Source organism: Ochotona curzoniae, unplaced genomic scaffold (assembly GCF_017591425.1).
Source record: "Ochotona curzoniae isolate NIBS_2020 unplaced genomic scaffold, NIBS_Ocur_1.0 contig_2210, whole genome shotgun sequence".
NCBI classification, from domain to species: domain Eukaryota; kingdom Metazoa; phylum Chordata; class Mammalia; order Lagomorpha; family Ochotonidae; genus Ochotona; species Ochotona curzoniae.
This window is the reverse complement of record NW_024465369.1, coordinates 31,989,704-32,000,269: the sequence shown is the minus strand read 5'-3', so window position 1 is coordinate 32,000,269 and position 10,566 is coordinate 31,989,704.

Below are 10,566 nucleotides of genomic sequence, written 5' to 3'. Positions count from 1 at the left end.
TTTTAAGGTGTATAAAACCCAGTTGTATATAAAGTAAGAATTGAAATGTCAATGTAGCAGTCACAGGATGTGGTTCAGAACTTGCATTCTTCTTTTTTCTTTCTTTCTTTTAACATATTGGTTACTCAATACCATGTCAACAAATTCCATAACGTTATAAATTGTTACTGATGTAATGTCGGGACTTTTAGTTGATCGGGATGATACTCTGCTGGCTCTACCTTCAGACCAGAGATAGTCTCCCCAAGAAACAGTTGAACTTTTCTGGACAATAAGATACTGGACTTTATCCTTGGTAGATGCTTGCAATGCAAGAATCTCAACTGAATTTGAACTGTGGTAATGCAACAAGGTGGAGGAATCCTCCATGGGGGGGGGGGGTTGGGGAGGGGAGGGGAGGGGGGAATCTCAGTGCCTATAAAACTGTGTCACATAATGCAATGTAATCAATCAATCAATCATTTAAAATCTCTATATTTGTTCCCATTTTATCTGTTAATACAGAAAACAAAACCTGCCTTTCTATTTACAACAGTGTTTTGAGGAAAAACAGTCTTATCATTCTTACTCTAGCAAATGAAAGAGTGGGGGCAGATGGAAGCTGGTTTCCAGTTTGTGAGTTATAAACTTCCAAGAGTTTGATAAATTTGGGCGTTAGCAGTGTCTGTTTGCCAGTGCCACTAAAACCTTCCCCCTCTTGTGTGCTTGTCTGAGTACATCTGCGAGTTTGGGGAACATGAAGAGAAAAAACTATATTCTGGCATACAAATATTTTAATCCATGCAATTTTTTTCACCATATTCGTTCCCCAAAGACTTTCTGGATATCCTTTCTTTGCACCATAGTAAACTTATCTTTGAGTTCCATTTTCCAGGATTTTTTGAAGTATCTCTGTTTTATAGCCAGGGCCTAAGAAGGGAAATAGTTGGGAAGCTGATGAGAGAATCTAGAGGACAACTTCCACAGCACAAAAATGATGCCACTAAAATGTGTACTAAACTATTGATCAGACAGTTCCTGTTCCTCCGTGTGGTGACTTGGGGAAGTCCATCCTTTTGCTTTCATTTTAAAAATAGTTTCTGAATGATGGGGCAATTTCAAAACCAGTGCTTTTGAAAAACTAAAGAATGACAAATCATTAATAAAAATTTCCTGAAGATTGTTTCCTTCTGACACTATTCAATAAGAAATGTATGCACATGGACCCGGCAGCATGGTCTAGTGGTTAAAGTCCTTGCCTTGAATGCCCCGGGATCCCATATGGGCACTGGTCTAATCCCAGCAGCTCCATTTCCCATCCAGCTCCCTGCTTATGGTCTGGGAAAGCAGTCGAGGACGGCCCAATGCTTTGGGACCCTCCACTCATGTGGGAGACCTGGAAAGAAGTTCCTGGCTCCTGGCTTTGGATCAGCGCAGCACCCGCCATTGCGCTCACTTGGGGAGTGAATCATCAAATGGAAGATCTTCCTCTCTGTCTCTTCTCCTCTCTGTATCTCTGACTTTGTAATAAAAATAAATAAATCTTAAAAAAAATGTATGCGCTTTTTAATGGAATATTTCTAGCTAGATCTACTTTCTGAGCCATCATTTTTAGAATGGATCAGTAGTCAAAAACACATCATTATTTATACTTAGAATCCACCAGCTACCTGAACACTGATGTGTGCAATCTTTATTTTTAATAACAGGGTTTTTTTCTTTAATTCTTTGAAACTTAAAGGGGGCATTTTTCTCTGATGGGAGTCCATGACCAGAATTAACCATAAATAAAAACAATAAAGCATGCCACTTCTCACCAAGGGGTCTTGCCCAGTTGCTCACTCCCACCTCCCAAAAGAACCCCAAAAGCCCTCCTGTTTCTCATACAGGCCCTCTCTTGAGTGCACAAGGAGATCCGCACAGGAACTATATCCTTGTGTACCTACGATATTTTTCCCATTTGTTTTCTCTTCCAACATTTGATCAGGGGCTGGTGGACTGTTTGGGCCCACAGAGATCCCCAACTCAGCAGCTCATGTATTTGAAAGGCATCTGTTTGTTTGGAAAATGCAAATGTGGCCTACCTCAAAGACTGACAGGCAAGAAGGACCCTCTGAGCTAGGAGAAGGCTTTCCAGGCTGCAGCCTTGTCCCTCCCTCCATCACACAAAGCTCTCCCACTGTCAGAACCACTTAACCCAACCCCTGTGTTCTGGGTGGAGGGTCCACAATTCAAATGAACAAACTCTATGCTCAGGAATTAGCCCTGCCTGCAGATGATTTCTTACCCAGTTGAAGGTAAGGATGCTGATGCTGTCATTTACAAAAGGATAGTGGCTCCTAGACGGAGCACCTGATAGCAGGAATGTGGGACTCCTAGTGGTGGCCGCCTAGTCCCTAGGAGGAGCAAGCCTGTGAAGGTTAATACCCCGACTTTGATCTCTGTCAGGGCATACCAGCAAGAATTAATTTACATTTCAGATGAAAAAGGTTGACAGCATGAAAAGGCATCTTGTTTCTGGTATGTGAAGGTGCCGTAATAGATTGGGAATTCTGAAAGGAAGTTCTGAGGAAGCTAAAGGGATAAGCCAGGCGGCTGCTTTTATTGGGAAGGAGATGAAAGGAAAACAAATTTCAATATGTGCTGCTCTGTAGCAACATGTAGGCCAAATGCTTCCTAAATTTCAAGGGCTGCTCTTTTAAAAATATATAACACATCTTAGTAACACCATTAAAAAGAAAAGACCATGGGCCAGAGCTAGAAATACAAACAGATGCATCCCACAGGATGGAAATTCCAAACAAAATTATTTGTTGAAAAAATAATAAGTTAGAGAACAAACTTTGAATGCAACCAGAAATGGTCCATGCCAACAGAGCATTCCTAACCTACATTTTACAGGCTCCAAAAGAAAGGGGATGGACCCTATGTGGCTCTTGTCCTATTCAGAAATGTCCCCATGGTGCAGAGGAACTAGTCATGAGACAATGCTGCTTTGGGAAGATCATAATGTTAAACAGAAAAGTCAGAATGAATTGATTTTCTTTTATATAAACATAATCCTGTTGTCCAATCTACAGATAAGGAAAACATTTGCAAGTCAAAGTAGACTGCCATGAAACTGCTATGGGCACCATTCTTGGTGCATCTTTTTTTTTTCTGTCACCAACACAAAACCAGGGCATCAGTTTCTGCCCAAAGAATTGTCTGAAAGACAGACTGTTTTGGCAACCCTTTGGCATTAGAGTCATCTTTGTTCCTGCCACCCTCACCTTCTGCCTCTGCAGGTTGGGTTAACAGAAGTGTGACACCATTTGATAGGTGGGAATGCGGCTGTGAGCGATGGAAGGGAGTAACTTGCAAAGCTACAGTTCAAGAGGTACCTTAAAGAAATGTTCTCTCTCCAGTGCCACTAAGCAACATGCGACATGATCCTGCCAGCCACCCTTTCCCCCACCTTATGATGATAGGCATGCTTATGTCAGTTTCTATGCAGTGTGACCATGTGGCAGGAACAGCACGAACCATGGGGATTCCTCTAATGATGATTTTCAAATAAGGAAAGTCAGATTTGTGATTCTGATGTCCTTAGTGTTCAAGCTCTGTATTTTAAAGCATGTGTTGGGCTTTGGAATCAACTGTAACAGCAGAAATCATAGTGTGTGTGTGTGTGTGTGTGTGTGTGTGTGTGTGTGTGTGTAAGAGCCAGAGAGACTAGAGAAACAGTTATGCAGGTTGAGTTCTCTTTAAGCTAAAACAAGAATTGCATCTCTCTTCCAGAAGCTTTGATGTGATGCAGCTTAGAATTTCTAGGAGTTGGGTGCTCAAAATAACCCATTTGTATTTAAATGGAACCCCTACTTCGCAAACAATTTAGTTCTGAATGAAGACATCAGCCTCTCCTGTGGCCTTTGGAGGGGTCTGAGAAGTATTCCAGGAGCTGCAACCTCCTTGAAAAGGATGCAGTTGCTTTACCAAGGAGCTTGGAACCAGCTGCATGATGTCTGAAACCCTACCCCCTCCATGGCTGCTCAGTCTGCTGCCCTGCCTCCTTCTTTCTCATTCCATCTCTAATTTCTTTAGCTTGCTGAACTTCTGGCATGCTCAGGAACCCATTCCTTCCAGATTCTCAAATAGGACCATGAAGGTTTGCATGAGGGAGAAACCAGGGCTGGCAACCAAGTGGATGTTCCCCTTGCAGAATGCACAAGAGTAGAGTGATCAGGAGCCAGGGTGTGCATGGATGTCTGAGTAACCAGAGCTCCCAGCTCTTGGGCTGCCAAGGGCTCACTTGATGGTGCCGAAAGGACCCAGGCTAGCTACACAGTGGTCTGGATTTGGGAAACTCCAGTGGCTGAGAGAGACTCTGAGTTATTCCTCTGTGATGCTGAGAGAAGGGTCCTGCATATATATATATTCCAAGGCTGAAAGCTGGCTCCAGACACTGACACAGAGTTCTCATTTCCAGTGACTCTGAGGAGGAGATATGTTCGGTTGACAGAATTTAAAATGGATTCCATCTTCGGTGCCTGTGTCCTCACGCTAACCCTGCCACTTAGACGCTGTGTGATCATGAGCACCTTATTCCACATCTCTGTGCCTCAGTTGCCTCCTCTAGGAATCCATGACTACAGGAGTGCCTATTCAGGGCACCCTTAGCCAAGCAGCACGCATATGGAGCAAGCACATGGCAGCAGCCCCGTCTTCTGGCAGGCTGGGTCTTATACAGCTTAGTGGGTCTGGAGAGGAGGACAGTGGGCAGGGTTGATTGAGACAGCTTTTCTCAGGCTCTTCAGATTCTGTGGGCCTTTCCCTCTGCCAGGTAGTTGGAAAGGAATGCTAAGGGGTGGGGTAGGGCAAGGTACAGGGCTTGGGATTGGGCTGAGTTTTAGAAACCCAGGACAAGAGTCGCTGAGGGATGGGATCTGACTTCAGAAAGGGAGTTAAAACAACTGGGGAGCTAAAATGGCTGAGGCTTAAGTCCTCTCACTCTGTCACTGTTACCCTCCCTCAGGATCCCATGGGGGTGAGTTGGAACAAGTATCAGGATCTCTACTCTTAGCTCATCCCCTGTGCTCCTGAAGGATTAGCCTTCCCGCTTTCTGGAACTCACTGGAACTTAATCATAGAACATTTCAAGGGGATGCTGCCAAAACGTTGTTTTAATTACCTGCTTGAATATCAACAGCAGACTCAATCCTCCTGTTGCTTATTTCCTTAAATTTCCTCCGTGCATCATATCCTCTCCAGGCTAAAAATATAAAACCATGTGCTAGGAATGACATTAATTTAAGAACGTGCCAGGGAATTGATATAAGCTGTTTTCCCCTCCAATCTATCACGCCTCGCCTCCTCCCTCCAGCCTTCTCACTGAATGAACTCAGCAGAGATATGTGTGCTACAGTGGAGAAGAAGGGAGGTTAGAACTCCCGACATTCATGGTATGGCCTCCTCCAAGATAACTTTAAATTGCTTTTGTTGAAGCAGTGGCTTTCCAGAACACTTGTGGGTCCTGTGGGACTCTCTGGCGGAGGTGGCTCCCTATCATTCCAATCCAGGAATGAAATCTTTCTTCAGGCTTGGGGATAGGGTGTGAGTTTACAGGGCTTGGAGGGATTGTAGGAAGGACTGGGAATGAAATGACTCTTTCAGTAATTCTTATTTGGGAAGACCCCATGAGCATGAAAGTTGGTGCAACTTTCACAGAAAGAGTAAGAGGGAGAGTCCAGGTGACAAATAAACAACACAGGATTAGCCTTTGGGGAGTTAGACCTCTGTGCCAAGAAGTATTGAGGGTAGTTCAGTAAGGTAATGAACAAGAGATTCAAAAATCTGAGTTGATTTTTGGTTAACTTATTTGAAAATGACAGAGACAGAGAGAGATAGAGGTCGTTCATCTGCTGGTTCACTCTCCAAATGCCCTCAACAGCAGGGACTGGGCCAGACTAAAGCAGGAAGCCAGGAATTCCTTCTGGATCTCTTAGAGGAAGACCAGGACCCAAGCACTCAGGTCTTCCTCCATGGCGTTCCTAAGTACATTAGCAGGAAATCGGATTACAAGTAGAGGAACAGGGACAACAACCAGCTCTCAGATATAGGATGTAGATGCCTTAAGTGAAAGCCATAGCCCACTGCACCACATTGTCCACACTGTGAATTTATACTGATGTAAAAAAACAAAAAGTTGGAATCCATTTATGCTTTTTGTATGATACCCACTTTCCATATATGATGAAAAATGTATCAAAATAAGCTCATACTTTTAAGTTAATTTCTATAAACTTGTTGAATTTTAAAGTTTCTTAAACTTTTCATTTATTTTTCCATTATTGGAAAAGCAAGGAGACAGAGATCTCCCACCTGCTGGTTCGCTTCTCAGATGCCCACACTGCCAAAGCTAAGGGAGGTGGAAACCTGGAATTCAATCTGGTCCTTACATGTAGGTGGCAGGGATCTGAGTACTTGAGCTACCACTAGCTGCTTCCCACAGATACGCATTAGCAGGAAGGTGGAAACAGAAGCAGTGCTGGGACTTGAATTAGGCACTCTAATAGGAGAGTCTTAAGACTCCCAAGCAGAGTCTTCACCACTATGCCAGATATTCACCCCTCCATAAACTTTCTGAACTTCTCTCACAAGCTAAGGGAGGCAGATATGAAATGAGAAAGAAGAAACAGGGAAAATAGGCAAAGAGGAGGGGAAGAAAAAGGAATGAACTGGTGGGGAGGATTAGGTCCCTCAGATAAGGAGTTGAGGTACCCTAATCGCCACACCCAAGAGTACAAGCAGCTATCTGCACTCCACATTTCAGCCTGAGCATTAGAACATTCCATGTGACTGGGTGAGCTGATAACATGCAAAGCAGACTAAGGCCCATGATGACTATGGGTTATGAGCACACAAAGGAAACCATCAACTCTCTTGGAGATCTGGTGCGTTCACAAAGTCTTGGTCTTATCACAGGGCACTAGTATTGTGTGCAGCACAAGTGACACACACATGGGTTCAGAGAGGCACTGACCAGGGCTGGTGCAGGAGAGTGGTTGTGGCCATTCATTTTATGGCTTACCCATTCCATGTGGCCTAGATAAGCCTTCTGGAAATGCTATTAGTAACTGCGCCATGGGAAATCTGGTCATGGGCCAGAAGCATACAGTATCAGTCATTTAAGGAATTGGGGCCTATCACTGCTCACCTGAAGGTTTCCCTCAACAGCCTGCTCATGCTGCCTGCATTTTCCCACTCACCTCAGGGTATTGGGGTGATTCATCTGTCTCTCCACGTGGCCAGAGACCAGTATGGGCTTCTCATGGCTACTTGTCTCCCCAGCACCTGACCTGCCACTGAGACTTAAGAAGGATTGACGGGTGATAGCCCACAATGCTTCATGAAATGCCAGGCCCAGGGGGGATTTTCTGAAAGGGGCATCACTCACCTGACTGAATGGCTGTGGCTCCCTTCTCTCGCTTATCTCGAATACGTTTGTATCTCCTGGCTGCGAGCCAGCCCTTGGTGTAAGCCTGCAGCATGACCACTCTGCCAAGGACTTCTTGCAGTAGCAAATTTAATTGCTCAATGTGGTAATATTTGAGAAAAACCTGAAAGAAGACATTGGTTTGAGCATTACAAACAGAGTAGATGTTCAATCAACTCCAGTATTTTCTTATTATAAACATCAAGTCCATTATCTACTCAAAGTTGGTTTTTTTTTTTTTTTTTATTGGAAAGGCAGATATACAGAGAGGAGAGACAGAGAGGAAGATCTTCCGTCCGATGATTCACTCCCCAAGTGAGCGCAACGGGCCGATGCTATGCCAGTCCGAAGCCAGGAGCCCCTTCCGGGTCTCCCACATGGGTGCAGGGTCCCAAACTACGGGCTGTCCTCGACTGTTCTCCCAGGCCACAGGCAGGGAGCTGGAAGGGAAGCGGGGCTGCCAGGATAGAACTGGCGCCCATATGAGATCCCGGGCGTGCAAGGCGAGAACCTTAACCACTGTGCCACAGCGCCGGGCCCTTTACTCAAAGTTTATAGTGATTTGTCACATGCGTATATTACTGACTTCTTGGGAGCAAATGTGATTTCTCAAATTGAGCTGTTCCTTGGTTACTGACTGTAGAGACAGCTAGGTCAGTAGATGTTCTCCAGGCCTGCCGCCTACTAGCTGGGAGCTCTGTTTGCACATCTTGAGCTCTACTTTTTTCCTCCACAGCTTCTGATGGGTGTGCCAAGCAACAGGAATGACCCACACCAACAGAGGCAGTATGGAGGGAGAGGGACTCCAATGACCCACAACAATCTAACATCTGTGGGGAAGCAGAGGAGTTTCCTTCTATACCTCAGCAAGGCTGGCTTTATTGTACCATCAGGATGGGCCATTCAAAGCTGGGACCCTGCAGGGGTGTGCTATTCTCTCATATGAAGAGATGATGAAACTAATAACCATGACATACAATAAATAACGCAAGGCATGTTTAATGAAAACACAGACAAAACTCCATAAAATTACATTGCTGCCATAGAACGTGTATATTTATATGTGATCCTAGAATGAACAGTGCTGACAAAGCAATGTATTAAAATCAGCTGTTATGATCTAATTCTAGAAATGTTAAATGGCCCTCAACAAATAGAACAGGGAACAAACCCTCCTCTTCTGGTCCCAAATGTCCTTGGCCTCGATTCAAGACCAGTAAAGTCACTGTTAGGTGGTATCTTCCCCGCTAAGCTACACAATTTACAGAGCCATTCTTATCAATGACATCACCAGCAAGGGTCAAAAGCACAAAGCAGAGCATCACAAGTGCAATCTGAACATAAAGAAAATGGTACCTTTGTTTTTCCTAGAACCCAGTGTTCTAATCTAGACTTTTCCAAGATGGCAATGCAGCTCTCCTTGCTTGCAGGAGGTGTCTGGTGTGCTCGGAATGCCAAGTAATAATATCTACAAAATAAAAGAATCAAATGAGGCATGCTTAGTTACCATTTGATTTCATGTGGCAAAATTGCTGCAGGCCCACTGACAAGCCTTATTTTTAAATAATTAATATTCCTCTTTTGCTTTCTTTCATTTTTGTTAAAAAGGCAGAGACAGAGGGAGGTAGACAAAGAGAGCAATCTCCTATCTGCTGGTTCACTCCCTAAAAGTCTCCAATACCCAGCCTGGGTAAGGTTGAAGCCAGAAATCCATTGGGATGTGATGGACCCAATTACTTTAGCCATCACCTGCTGCCTTCCAGGATGTGAATCAGGAAGCTGGAATAAGAAGCACAGGCAGGGGCCCGGTGCGGTGGCGCGGTGACGCAGTGGTTAAGGTCCTCGCCTTGCACGCCCGGGATCCCATATGGGCACCGATTCTGATCCTGGCAGCCCCACTTCCCTTCCAGCTCCCTGCCTGTGGCCTGGGAGAGCAGTCAAGGACGGCCCAAAGCTTTGGGACCCTGCACCCGCGTGGGAGACCCAGAAGAGGCTCCTGGCTTCGGACTGGCATAGCATCGGCCGTTGTGCTCACTTGGGGAGTGGATCATGGGATGGAGGGTCTTCCTCTCTGTGTATCCGCCTTTCCAATAAAAAAATAATAAAAATAAATCTTAAAAAAAAAAATTTGTTGTCTTAGTTTAAAAAAAAAAAAAAAGAAGCACAGGCAGGACTCAAACACAAGCACTCTGATATGGAATACGGGCTTCCTAACTGCTTCTTACATGCTTCATCTAATGAAGTCATTACTATTTAAACATCAATTCAAATACGTTAGCTAATGAAAGACACATAATTTATGCTTGCTAACTTCACTCTTACACACTTCCATGTTTTCTGCAGATACCTTTTCCTTTTAATAATGCTTTGTTAATTCATAACCAATGAATGCTTGATACTTTTCACATGCAAAAAAAAAATCTAATCCTTTCAGGAAGCTGAGATTCAGATGGCTCTTCCAGTGAAAGTCACAACTTTAAATATTAGTATAACTATTATAAAAGTCATTTAAGTTCCATTGCACATATTTTCATTCTATTTTTTAAAATTTCTTCCAAAGCTATTTGTAGACAGCCAAACTGATCATAGCCCAATGATCCTCCCTATGAGTCTCACATCTTCCTTATAGTATTGATATGGCTCCTCAATGTAATCACTACAACTACATCGGTTTTCTTAAATTACTTCATTTTAGTAAACTTTCTAACTTTCTGATCAAAGAGTTTCTGGGTATATTCAAAGTCTACACTGTAGGAGAGGAAAAATATCTTTCTGTCATCTCTTACATGGCTGAGGTCCCTATAAAAAAGGACAGCCTAACAAGAGAAGCACGCAGCTTTTACCAAAGTTTCACATGAAGAGGAGCCTTCATAAATAAAGCAAGGCCCAAAGACACAATCTACCTATGCATTTTTATGCCAGATTTGTTGAAGATGTAGATAGATCTGGAAACAGAGTATGATAAAATGGTGATAAACTAGGCTTTGTGTGTGTGTGTGTTGTAGACTTAGCAAGATCTCTATTCAAGCATTTATATGTATTTTTCAGGCACTTGTGGGTATCTTTTTAATAACTACTAACTTCTACGTAGGCAGAATACATCTTGAACTAAC